The sequence below is a fragment of the Xiphophorus couchianus genome, chromosome 4 (assembly GCF_001444195.1).
Source record: "Xiphophorus couchianus chromosome 4, X_couchianus-1.0, whole genome shotgun sequence".
Taxonomy (NCBI): Eukaryota; Metazoa; Chordata; class Actinopteri; order Cyprinodontiformes; family Poeciliidae; genus Xiphophorus; species Xiphophorus couchianus.
This window is the reverse complement of record NC_040231.1, coordinates 7,906,638-7,919,276: the sequence shown is the minus strand read 5'-3', so window position 1 is coordinate 7,919,276 and position 12,639 is coordinate 7,906,638. Positions and strand designations below refer to the sequence as shown.

The following is a 12,639-nucleotide window of genomic DNA, read 5'->3' as shown; positions in this document are numbered from 1 at the left end:
CAGGATTTGAGTTTTTAAAAGTGGGGCGGAGCCCAGTGTTTGGTCTGGGAGAGCATGTTGTGGACAGGGAAGTTCAGGCCTGGCTGCTGCAGGTGGGCTAAATTTATATGTTGTTTTTCATTTTTCATTATGATATTCTTACTGATATGCCTTTCAGTTTCTGGATGCCTCTAATCTTTGAAAGATTAGGTTTGATGGGCTTACAAACAGGAAGAAAAAAACTGGTGAGTGTTTATTTCATTGTTTGGTGCATGCTAATGCTAACATTAGCATGCTATGTTAAGACTGCTAATGTGTTCAACACTGTTTGATGAAAGAGATGTTTTTATATTGTCTGATGGTGCAATATTAACATTCAGTTATTCTAGAATATTAATGAAGATGAAGAGTACTCTATATGAATTATTGTCATTATACTGGGTTAAGATAACTAGTGAAGGAATCCTGTACATATATATACTGTATATATTTTTTATCTATTAATTATATTAATTTAAAAGAAGAACATGTTTATGGTATTAATGATGACTTCATATTGACTAATATTAAGAGGAAATTGACTTAATCTTGGTCCTGCTTACAGAGACCAGGCCCCTTTTTAATAGTGAGCTACTACTAGGCCTCTGGCCCAAAGAACCTTGTAGTTGATCTGTTGGATCTCCTTTTATGTGGCAGGAGGAATTGTAGTCTGTTCCACCACATCCAAAGGAATGCTCAACATCTAAACCTGCTAGAGACTGACTCAGTCTTTTGATTCCTGGACTGGTTACTGGTGAAACAGAACTGGACTTTTACTGCTTGTTATAGTCAGGATCTTTATTAGCATATGGACATTTTTTAAAGAATTTGATCGTCAACTTATTGGAAATGTGTGTGGTTAATGTAAAATTAAACCAGTTATCTAGTGATGAAAGCTTATCCTGTATATATTGTAAATCATTTTCCCAACTATAATATAAACCACCCTCTGCACTACTTTTCTGTGTCTGGTGTTTTAATACAACTCTGGCCCTCTCGGAATCGTATCTTTAGGTTTTCAGATATATTGCCCCTTACTTTAAACAGTTATAGTCTCATTTTAGCGTGACTGCAGCTTCATAAATGTTACAATATCACAACGCTTTGACCATCTGCAATATATAACAAAGAATTTACTGTATTTCTTTGGCCTCTCAGAGTCACCAGCTCTCAATCTATCAGAGCACCTTTGGTAAGTGGCGGAGAAGATGATTCATATTATGGACATAAGTTAAGGATCTTTGAACTTCTCTGAACTCATGGTGGTTGTACAGAAATTGCTGCACCTGTAGGCATAGTAAAGCTATCTGGTTCAACTGGAACTCTCTTAATTCAAATCTGCTTTGTTGTCGCGCCCATTCAGCTATGGTGGATTATGGGTCAGTTTTGGAGATTTCGCCCAGATACGTAGCCGGTGCTTAAAAATCACACCTGATCACGCCAGTCCATCCTGGTTGTCTTCACAAATACTTTCTATGTGTTTTTTGGAGACAATGAACCTGTTCTCAGATACAGTACAACCTGCACTGCTTCTGTAAACCAAGTCCTCTGTGACATCCCTCAGTGACTTACACAGATGCTTTTTTTTAATTATTATTATTTTAAGGGTACATTTTAACTAGGTGACTAACACTTTACACCAGTAAAACAAATCTGCTATGCTGTCTTTTCTCCTCCCCCTCTTACAGATAAACTGTGCTGGTGTGTACATCAGTCAGGCTCAGCTTGTCACATACAGCCTCAACACATCTCCACATTGATCCAGGCTGCAGTTTAGTTGAGGCCCCTGCTACTTCTAATGGTGTTCTGCCACCAAAATAAAACCGGCGACATGCCTGCTCAGCTAATCAATGGGATCAATAGTGCATTGCATCCTCTTATAAATATGTTGACACCCGTCAGGTCCTGTAAGTCAACTGTGAATTACATTTTTGTGCTGCCGTGACAGTTAATAGAGTCAGTATACTGCTCGGTGTGTGACAAAATCCGGCAGTCGTGGCTCATTTGAGTTAATGCCCCCCCGTCTCAGTGCTCCACCCCTGCTATTGATTACTGTTTAAAAGGCTATGGGTAGTCAATACGACCCCTCATCACCATCTGTCTCTATTTACTAATAAATAAAGTGGAGTGCATTGACTGCTTCGGCCAGGCCTGTAAAAGCATGCATGCTAATAAGCGTCAGGCCCCTGCAGACACAGGAACAAGAAGGTGTGGACTTTCTTCCTCCTCACAATCTCTGCCTTGTGCTTTGCACAAGGCACAGAACTCCAATCATTGTAATTGCCTGCTGGTCTTCCTGGTGTTCAATATCCCTCATCAAACGAAATGCGTCTTCGCTCCGCCTGCATGGATTTTTCTCCACTCGTGTCCTCACTGTTGTGTTGTTGTTTTTTCCTCTCATGTAGGGTGCAGGTCAGCTTTTAGGGTCATGTCTAGTCATTTGTCAAGACGTGGGCCATAAGCTTTGCCTCACCACACTCTGTTTTAGTGATCAATTACAGTTCATATAGAGGGGCTCATTTAAAAAAAAGCACCCATAAAGCAAGTATCATAAATGACACAATTATTTCCATCCAGGTTTTCGATCAGACTTTCTGCTGTATATGTTGGGGAATAAATTAGTCTTTGTTTCAATAAAGATGTTGTAGAGCTGTTATGTTAAACTTTGTGTTTTTGTTGTTTTTTTTTTATTGCTGAATGGTTAATCCTTTTTTTTTTCCAATGAATGATTTTTTTTCACAGAAAATAATCAGATTTCAGTATATTTGCAAGATTAAGATTTGTAAAGTATTAAGTCAAAATAATTACACTTCATTTAAGGATCTTAAAACAAAAACTGATCCTATTGATGAATGTAGTTATGTTTTATTCACATAAAAATATGTTTACTTTAAAGAAACATAATCGATATAACAAATATATCTATAAATTCCACTTCTTGCTAAAGTTGTTTTTACATTTTAAACACATAATTATTCTATTGAATACAAGTTAAGACTTAAAGTTTAACATTTATTAATATTCAATCATCAATTAATGATTACAGATACAGATCTATAATTTAAAACATGTATCTTCAAGTGACTGAAGGGAAAAGCAGTTGAGGAAGTAAAAAGCGAAACAATGTGTCCACTGCAATGGGTGAAGGAGCAAAAAAAAAATGGCAATATTCACAAAGCAGATGCACACAAACACATTCCTGCGTACAGACAGAGCATCCATTTGGTCTGACACTGATTTCCTGAGTGAAGGCGTGCTGCTGATGTGAGGAGGCTCTCCAAGCTCAGCATAACACAGTACTGCTGTGTCAACTGTGACCCGAGCGACCCTGCAGGAGCTGGAGAATGGGCTCTGGGGTCACTCGGTGGCTCAGGTGAAATGAGGGGTCAGAGGTCAGCTGTCCAGTGTGTCAGGCTTGCTGATCAGGAAGTGTAGCCTCTCGCTTCAGGGAGTACAAAGGGAGTGTCATGTTTTGGGTATATACTCACACTCTGACATAAATCTTCCATTCTTACATGCAGCAGAGCTCCCTGCTAGCACACTGCCACAAGACAGTGATGCAAATTATCATAATGTGGGAGATGCAATCATTATTTTTTAAGTGCAGCTCTGAATATCTTCTGGAATTTAATTAAATTTATAGACTTCTTGCCCATATTTAAAACTCTACGTCTTCCAGGATTGTAGCAATATTACACACAGTTAAAACAGAGCAAGGGTTCATGTCTGTTTGTCCCAACCCCTGCTCTCCATCTGCACCTCTCTCCCATTGCAGACACATCCAAACTGACCCCCTACCTCTGCAGTGCTGAGGCAGCCCTTCCTTCCATCCTCAATCCTGAGTCTCAGGTTAGAGAACTCACTGTTGTTCTGAGCCACCCCAACATCCTGGTACCGCTATGAAGGGAAAACACTGGTGTTTCAGTAGGGTTTCCTTCCCCCTGACTTTTTCTAAAGCAGCCTCTGCTGGCTGTCCGGATCAAACCGGCCCACAGTGTGGTGCCGAGTCCTCTCTGCAAACAAGAGGAGGCCCTCTGCTTTAAAGACTCGCAGCAGGAGTGCCCGTCCTAGAAGTTTAACTTTTCAACAGCCTTGGAGAGGTAGTATTACAAGAATAGATTATTGTACGCTTCTCCTCCCGAGTTTGTACTTGCAAATGATTCAAGGTCTTTTAGTTGTGTCTCTGTATAAATTTTTTATGAGTCAATATGCTGTGTGTTTAATCAATCTGCTTTTTGCATACCAACAGACACAGAAACACTGCCTATAGCAAAAATACTGACACACGAGATGTTTACACATCTGAAAAGTGTGGCACGTTTCCTTATTTCTCTGACTACTGACTCAGGAGAACAGCTCATTTCATGGCAATTCCAAGACTTGTTGTTGTTGACTATGTGTCTGAAGGCTTTGTACATCAGGAGGCTGACATCTTTGCCAGCACTGCTTTTTAAAATTGTTAAAGCAAAATCAAGTTGGATGCAAAGCATCTGTTTACAAATATTTTCAGGTATTGCTGAAAATTCTTGTTTAGATCTAAGTTTGAACTAGGACAAGGCCAACAAAAGTGATCATGTCCCATAGTTTCAAATCCTTTATTTTGCTGCATTCATCTTTCTGTCAACTGTGGCAGGTCTTTCTCTGCCCACTGAGGAAATGCACCCCCACAGTTTGATGCTGCTGTGACACAGATTCTTTCACTTGAGCTCTGGATCTCTCCAGCTCCTCCAGAGTTACCATGTCCCTGTCTGTTAGCTGCTTCTCTGATTAGTGCTCTCATTTCTGTACTTATCATCACAAGTGGATGGCCAGGTTTGCAGTTATGCTAAACCCTATTAGGATAAAGGATAGAACAGCTTTGGATATTGTTTTAATCACCAAACCTGTTGCAACACACACAACAATCTCCTAGAATTACTTGCGCTTCACCTTTGTCCTTATGATGAGGTTCGTCCGCATATATTCTCCAACAAATGTCTGAGGTCTTCACAGAACTGCATTTACACACACAGGTGGAAGACAATTAGCTTAAGATTAGTTCAAGTTCAACTGATTTGAACTTGAACCTATTTGTATCATAAGGGGCAAAATACATACATCCTACATTATATTTGTCCTATGTTCAATTTGCAGTTATGTACGACTGTGCACAACACAAAGGTGGATCCATACCTAGAATTTGAACGTAAATTCTAGGCAAAGTAGTTTGAAGCTTGTTGCAAAACGTAAAAAAGTAACTTTGAAAGGCACTATGTTCCTGTTTAAAATTTTTAAAGTTCATTTAATGTCTTTTCAAATTTTTTCATCCCAAATTTTGAATAGTAGTGCATCTGATGTTTATGTCAAAACCAGGTAATATTCTCAAATTAAAATGTTTCCTTTGTCATTTTGCTGTTTAAATAAATAAAGGAGGTAGCCCCTCTTCTCTTTCCATCTCTTGCTTTGCTCCCACCCACCCGCCCGCCTCCCTCTCCTCCTCTTGCCTTCTTCTCCTGCTCACTCTGTCCAGGGAGTCATTATTGCTTTGGTAAATATTTCATAGACCTCAATATCTTTGCACACAGCCACCTGCCAGCAGCTTCTCTTCTCGTGGAAAGAGAGATCAAAATGAAAGAGAGCAAAGTGGAGACTGTGCAGGAAGGAAGAAGGACTTTGTGTTTGTTAGATTTTTTTTTGCTGCCTTGTGTCCATTAGCATTTACAGTGAGGATGCCAGGTTTTTAATCGAGGCTTCTCAATGGACTGTGTCCCTCCACATGTTCTGGAGGAAGTCAGGGTGTTGTCATATTTATGCAAAACAACGTTCCGTTTTCTATGGTCCTATTTTTCACTTTACCATATTTTTTTCTCAGTTTGTTTTCAGAGATGGCAGTGATGGGAGTGAGTGTGAGTCAGTCCTCGCTCAAGACGAGACACATAAAGAGAATACTAAGCCTCTCCTTCTTCTAACCTTGAGGAGCCCTGTAAGTGGCACCCTCTCTCCCTCCCTTTATTTTTCCCTTTCGTTTCTACAGCCCCACCTGTTTTTGACCGGGTCAGAGAGGGGTCTTGCATCACCTGCAGTGGCCCCTCTCTTTCTTCACCTGCCCTGCATCACTACCTTCCATTCTTACCTTGAAGAGGACTCAAAAAGAGCTGCGATTCAGAGATGAAATATTCAGCCTGGATGTAACCGCTTTAAGTTGTTTCAGAGTGGATAGCGTGTTGCCACAGAGCTTTGACTTCATAAATAAATGGTCAACAGCAGCTTCTTGGACGGCGCTGCCTCCTGTATATATATGTGGCCAAGATGTTCGTGTGCCTGGGGCTAAGCCCTTCCAGTGAGTTCCAGGCCTTAAATATGGATAAGCTTTAGCCGCCCCTGGACAAACTCCTGTGTAGTCGGAATAAAATTGAAGCTTAGCTGTAGATTCTGGCAACAGACCTAGGAGAGAAAAGAAAATCTTTTGAAAAGCAAGGCTGTTAATGGTAGTACAATGAGAAAAATTAGTTTAGATGTGCTACAAACTTCATGGATGTTTGTATATTCAGCTGACAGAGATCCTGTATTCTATTTACACAGCATGAGAGCTTTCAGACTGAAGTACTGCCTTACAATATTGCTACCTGCCCATCTACACTCACCAGCTACTTTATAAGGTAGATGTCTGAAGCGATTGGCATGATGAACATCATAACTACTTTACATCCATGATGCAGAGTTCCCCAAGCTGCCCTGTTGGGTTGAGATGTTGTGATTGTGGAGACTAGTGGAACACGATGAACTTTCATGTTCATGAATCTAGTTAGAAATTGTTTGAATGCTTGCTGGATGTAGCGTTCTTAAAACACCCAAACCAGCCTGACTCAAACAACCAGGCCAAGTTCAAAGTCTCTCTAATCCCTTTTCTTCCCCATTCTAATGCTTGAACTTCCCCAACAAAATTGTCTTCACTAACTCTAGTACTTAAACACAGGGAGACACTGCTATGTGATTGGTTGATTTGCTGATTGTGTTAAACAATTTAGCAGCTGCACCTAATAAAGTGGCTGCTGAGTGTAGCTACACTCTAATTCTTTCTAAACTGTCCCCCTCCTATTTTCCACCAAAGGTCCAAAGCAGCTCCTCTTTCTGTTGAGGGAAAAGCTTGATGCTTGGTTTCCTTTGAGCCTTTCCATGTAAACTCATGTTCACGCTTTTGCCTCACAGTCCTGGACGTTTTAACCAGGAAATGAAATGAGTCTGTAACAAATGTTTTGGCTTCTGTTGAACTCTTTAGTGAACAGGAGCTTGCCAAATGTACTGTTCCCAGTAACCTCTGGGGACGGCAAATTCTCAAACTTCAATATGTGGGGGGAGGTTGCAATAGTTTCTCTTCTTTATTGAAAATGCTTTAAAAGAAATGTTTTACAGAATTGCTCGGGTATTAGGATAAGGAGGATTGAAATAAAGGATTTCTTTTGTGAAGTCCATTTGTATTTCATTTCTGCGAACGGAGATACAGTCTTGGTTTAGCCAGGCCATTTAAGGCATGAGCATTAATCTGCGGGTGAAAAGGCGTCTTTAAATGTGATAAAGACGCCCTTGAATACAGGTTTGGCCTCTATTGCTGCAAGTTGAGCTCAGGTCATGAACAATTTGTGCCTCATTGATTTTGTGTGCACTGCCATTTGTGTGTGTTACTGTGAGGATACGTGGCATGTTAAACCCTATGAACTCATAGGCATAAATCAGCAATGGGAAGTGGCGTAACACAGGCTGTGGGGCCTTGCCGGTTCAGGCTGGAGCTATTTCGGGTCTAGTTTCAGGTGGAGGACATCAGCTGCACTGATCTATACTTCCCTGCAGGGCTTTGGAGATTATTGCTGTAAAGGAAGAAAAACTACAGAAGAAAACCTATTCAGGTCACCTAAATAGTAAAAAGTTTTTCTTCCCAATGCCTGTACGACACATGCTAGCTCTTGTGTAGCCTTTGCAGTGATAGCTTCGACAGTAGCGTACATGAATCATGAGCTGCATTCATGGATAACTCAGTGTGCACACAAAGACAACATTGTTTGCTATTCTGTCTGTTTGTTGCAGATAGAGCCTGGGTCTTGTTAGCTGTCAGGCCAGGAATCCACAAAGCGTTTCTCTCACTTATTGATGGGGATCCACTAAATTACAGGCTCAAACAAGAGAGGCGGCTGCAGAAAACAAGCCATGCAAAAGTTTCCTCGGAGCCCCTTATGTTTCAGCATTGTGAACATGTACACAAAGAAAAAAGAGAGTGAACGTCAAGAGGATTCCAGATGCATTTTCCTTTATTTCACTTTCTCTTTTCTTTCGGCTGTCATTCTTTGGTCAGGCCCTGTCTGGTCTTGCTATTATCCTGGGGTGTTATCAGCGTGTAGCTGCTTCTTCAGATCGCTGCTGCGATAAGGGCTAAATAAATGGAATGCTTGGTTAGTGGACATAGGTCAAACCTTGTTTCGTCCCTGTTTTTTCGTGTGTTGCTGTGTATGTCTGCAGGGGAAGGCTGCAGCACGAACAGCCTGTGCAGTCTAATGAACTTATTGATTTCAATTTCAGGTCTGTTCTCTCGCTGCCTGACGTTCCTGAAGCTTTCATCCATAGCTGGACATGAATTAGTAACTCTGTCTCTTGATCGGAGCTTTTCTTTTTTCTTTTCGGGCCTGCTTGTCTCGTCTTCTTGAGATAGGTTGCCATCTTGAAAATTTGTGTTTTTGTGTTAAAAACTAATGTGGTTAAAAAGGTTCTACCTCTGTGCGAGTGTTTTCTGTGTGGCTTACACCTGTTTCTGATTGAGATGGAGCTAGCAAAATGACGAGCTGTGTATGCGAGTATATGAATGCTATCAGTTATTAGAGGTCTTCGGAGATGCTGAGTGATATTTCCCCAAGGGGCTCAAGGAGCAGCTGACAACTGCTTGGAGATATCCAAGTTGGTGTGTGTATGTGTGTGTGTGTGTGTGTGTGTGTGTGTGTGTGAACACGCATTCATGCGCGTCTTATACTAATCTGTATCTTGTGTCACTTCAAATCTATGCATATATCTAAAAAAGGGGTGAGCATAGCACATTCCCAAAAGAAGTACAGTTCATGGAAAATGAGAAGCCGCTGGTGTTTGGGACAGGAAGCCTTTCTAGGCCCGGCCCTAACGAGCACTGTGGGAGCCTCTAATGTGGACCGAGTACATCTGATATCCCTGATGATGTCCAAAACTTTAAACAGTTAGAAGGTCCGGTTGCCATATGTAGATGTGCAGCAGCCCCTTGTTTTGAATCTGATACTCTGGGAATCACAATGTTGGGGGTGTGAACTCTGGTCAGCTTTCCAGAGTTTTCACTGAGAGTCCCTTCAACAACCATTGACTGCAGAAACCCAGAGAGAGAGATAGATAGACGTAAAGTGTGAAAGAGAATTGATGCTGAGTAGCACAGGTTTTAATAGGGCTGTCAGAGTCATATTGTTTATGTCGTGTTCCGGATTAATCCATTCTTCCTTTATGAGCCTCTGCAGCCACTGTAAATTGCAAGCACGAGGCCGGTCGACTGCTGAGTTACGCCTCGAGGATCAGTGCCACACATGGGCGGAAAATAAATCATTTCCCCTGGATTTAACGCTGGGCAATACCTGGGCCCTTTGTAAATAAAGCCATAGATGTTTTTACACCCACCCGCCCCCTGTTTTTTCTCTCTCCTGCCTCCAGGGCTCTTATTGAATCTCAAAAGGAGTAGGAGACATGAGAGAATAAAAGAAAGCAGAGTTGAAGTGAAAGCAGGCGGAAAAGATGGAAGGAGATTCCAAGCCGTGAAGGATGAAGAGACATGAACGAAGATAGCTTCACCTAACAGACAAAAAGAGAAAGAGAGGGAGAGAGAGAGAATGTAGATTGTGGCTGGGGGTGATGTATGATTGGAGCACAGATTCCCTGAGTTCTCAGGGTGTGCAGGAGATCTGTCAGACTGTCTAAACACAGGCCCGACTGTTATCCACTGCTCTTTGGCAGTGTGCACAGCTTCACCAGCAAAACCAGCAGGGTGACCAACCTCTTTTCCAGTGCTGACCATTGCCCATGCTGCTTGCCCACTTACATCTTCCCAGGGATGATATTGCCCAGGGAGAGCAGTGGCCGAGTCTGGAGAGGCAGAAAAACAGAGAGACAGCAGGAAACAGAGGAGGACAGAAAGAAAGGCAGGAACTAGTTGTTCATCCTGACTTTTGCAGTCTGTCACTCCTAGACAACCAATGGCTGTGTCTGAAGTACTCTGTGAGGGCTTCATGAGAAATATATGATGGGCTATGTGAAAATGACTCTTATGTAGTGTGTATCAGGCCTGTCTTTCTGCTTTTCTTTGCCTTTTTAAAATCCCCTCCCTTCCCTTTTTCAAACTCTCTTTATTTCTACTTTTGCTTTCAAGAGCTCAAAGTTTGCTTTGCTTTCCTGTGACAAAGTATTCCCTAGTTGTTAAATGTTAATCAATGGCAAGCAGTCGGATGACACCAGAGGTTTCAGCTTTCGGTAGAAGAGAGAAATTCAGCTGGAGCTTACCATAGATGTACATGGTCCACAATGAGATCAGAGGTTCTCTGCCTCCCAATTTAACATCGTCTTTGTTCTCTTTGTAGAGTCCAAAGCCAATATTTTCATAAATACAGCCATGGAACAAAGCACATTCTAATTCATTCTTAGCACAAGCATTTAACATATCCATTATTCATATCTCCAACAATGCCAGGGGGCAGAAATCAGTGCTCCCCTCACCCATATATCTGCCCAGCTACAGAGGGAGTGATGCATTATTCAGGCCATGCCAGGCTAAAGACCGCTGTGTCTTGCTTGCGTCTTCTGGAAGCAACAATCATCTCACTTGGAGGCTGTTTCTAATTCTGCCCTTTTCCCTCTTCCAACACATGTTGCATCATGACCAGTTTTCATCTGTTGTCTATTGTCTGATGCTCTCCTAAGTGGACCTCATCTTCTTTATTTTGTCAGTGAACATACATAGTCAAATGTTGTTTTTAATGGAGAGAATGTTTTGTTTATAAGGAGGGGTCCTTATTACCTGTCTACCACTGCGGAGCTCCTCCACTTTCTCATACAGATGATCTTTGCACAAAAGTGCTCTCTCTATCCACATCCAATAAGCATGTCCCCATTAGAAAGGTATAATTTCTTAAAAAGTAACTGTCCATTTTGTTAACACTGTGAGATAGTTCTAGAAGGTGCTGGGACAGACGCTACATCCTCATCCATATTTAGCAGCTCCTTCCATTTTTAGCTAGCATTTCCACCAGCCTTATAAAATCAATGTCTAGCTTGTTTGCTTGGACATCCGGTCAGTTTTGTCTAGTCTGAATTTGCAAACTCCACCTAAAACCATAGACCTCTGCCCACAATAAGTAAACCGGATGCAGAAACCACTGATCAGGACTGCTCTGCTGTATGGATGAATCCCCCAACTTCCATTTTCTTGCCAAAGGTGAAACAAAATCCTACAACATATGAAAAATACTTTTTGGTATGAAGAAGGGAAAAACTGTTCTTGGAACTTTGAGCCCAATCTCAGCTAAAAGGAATATGTGAAGCAAAAAGTCTGTTTTTATTTTTATTTTTGACAAACTGCGTGGTGAAAGCCTTAAACTTTCATGATTCAAAATGGTTACTTTTGTTTGAAAAATCTTGTTCTAAAATTACTTATCCAATTTGAAAAACTATGGAAAACCAAATGAAGATGTATTCATCTTTCATAGTCGTCCGGTTATGCTGTACCTTTTGTCCAAACACAGTTGATCACCGCATAATGTGGTATTGTAGATATAGCTGCACATTTACACTTTATTTTACATTTAAATAAAGTGTAATGAAGTGACATGCAATGCAAAAAAACATCAGATATTTTACTGATATGGATAAGTAGTACATGCACGCTCCAGTTGGCTCTATCAACATTAGGACCTAAAATAAACTTGACAGTGTTTAGGTCACTTCAGAAACCCATTAAAAACCTAAATAAAAGAAAATTTCTCTCTGAGAAAGGGCACCTGGATGGTCTCATTTCTTATTTAAAATCAGCTTCATAATTTGATCTCTGTAAAACTTAAGTTGCTTCAGGTGTTCGGCAGGAGGAATGATAGCCTCAGGACTCGAAGCTACCGTGAGGCCCCGCAGAGATTTCCCATCATCCCTACAGTCTGGCAGCAGCTTTTCAAACAGCGCCCCTTCTGAAGTTGCCCTTGGTTCTACATGTGTAGCAGTAATTATGGATGAGGGGGACTAAGATCTGTACAAAACCATCAAACATTTTACAGCTTGCTGCTATTGTAATAAAGATCAATAGACACAATATCAGTCCTGGTTTTGAAGGAGAGGTGGTGCTGAACATTTTCCCTCTTATAATTCCTCTCATTCTTTTTTCCTCTCTTTATTTCTGACTCATGTCCCCTCTTGTTCCTATATTCTTTCTCGTTACTCTCTCTCCTCATGAGGAGACATTGTTGCACATCCGTTTTAATTGCCAAGGTTCTGTGATGTGAGTTGCTAATAGATGCCGGTCCTGCAAAAGAGCAAAAGATGGAGATAAAGAGTGAAGAGCAAAACATCTTCAGGCAGAGCAAGATGGTTGTATAGAAAGGGCAA

At 41.2% G+C, this 12,639-nt stretch overlaps 1 long non-coding RNA gene across 1 annotated transcript; it reads left to right on the top strand.

Annotated features, from left to right (window-relative positions):
• On the top strand, positions 1-940 carry LOC114142583 (uncharacterized). The gene is made up of 3 exons (XR_003595061.1): positions 1-92; positions 158-224; positions 584-940. It is a non-coding gene; the product is annotated as an uncharacterized LOC114142583 (long non-coding RNA).
• The last annotated feature ends 11,699 nt before the right edge of the window (positions 941-12,639 follow it).